This window comes from Eumetopias jubatus, unplaced genomic scaffold (assembly GCF_037043125.1).
Source record: "Eumetopias jubatus isolate StellerSeaLion01/CBP00866 unplaced genomic scaffold, mEumJub1_p1.0 scaffold_16, whole genome shotgun sequence".
NCBI classification, from domain to species: Eukaryota; Metazoa; Chordata; class Mammalia; order Carnivora; family Otariidae; genus Eumetopias; species Eumetopias jubatus.
The window spans coordinates 84,239,384-84,240,087 of NW_028274822.1; positions in this window are offsets into that span (position 1 = coordinate 84,239,384).

Sequence of the window (704 nt, forward strand, 5' to 3'; positions counted from 1 at the left end):
ATCATGCCAGAAGTGACCCAATTCTCTCAGTCTTTTTGGGCTTCTTTCACCAAAGACAAGGTCTTTCTGAGCTGATAATTTTTATTGAGGTATAACTGACATAAACTATACCAAAAAAACCCTATAGTTATATAGTCTTTTCTCTGGTCTTGCTTCTTTTTCTCAGTATAGCTCAGACCTGGATATGAGTCCTGGCTCTGCCATGAATTATCTGCATAGCCTTCTGCAGATCCCTCCTTTCCACTGATGAAATGAGGCAATTCTTCCCTCTTTTCCCAGCCCCACTAGGTTGTTAGGAGAAAAAATAAGCTCAAAATGACCTAAGGTCCTGTGCAAACTGTGAGGTGCTGAGGGGTAAGGAATAATTCTGCTAAGGCTCAACCTCTCTCAGGACCGAGGCTTTTAAGATACCTGCCTTTCTCTATTTAGTTGGAGGCAGTCCCACCTCCACCCCAAATCATCACCAGAGCTGCTGCAACCATCCATTTTCTCAAAACCCAATAGAAAATTTTACCTTGAATGTCTGGCACTGAGAAGAAGCTCACGCTGCAACTACTAGGGTTCCAGGAAGCACAGGGGGAAAAAAAAAAAAAAGCCTAGTCCTGCTCACGTTCCTCCATACTTCAGGGCCAACTCCAGCCCAATCTGTCTTCCCTGAGGTCTCCAGGGTGCAAAGGAGAAGGAACCACAAGACTCAGCCAGAC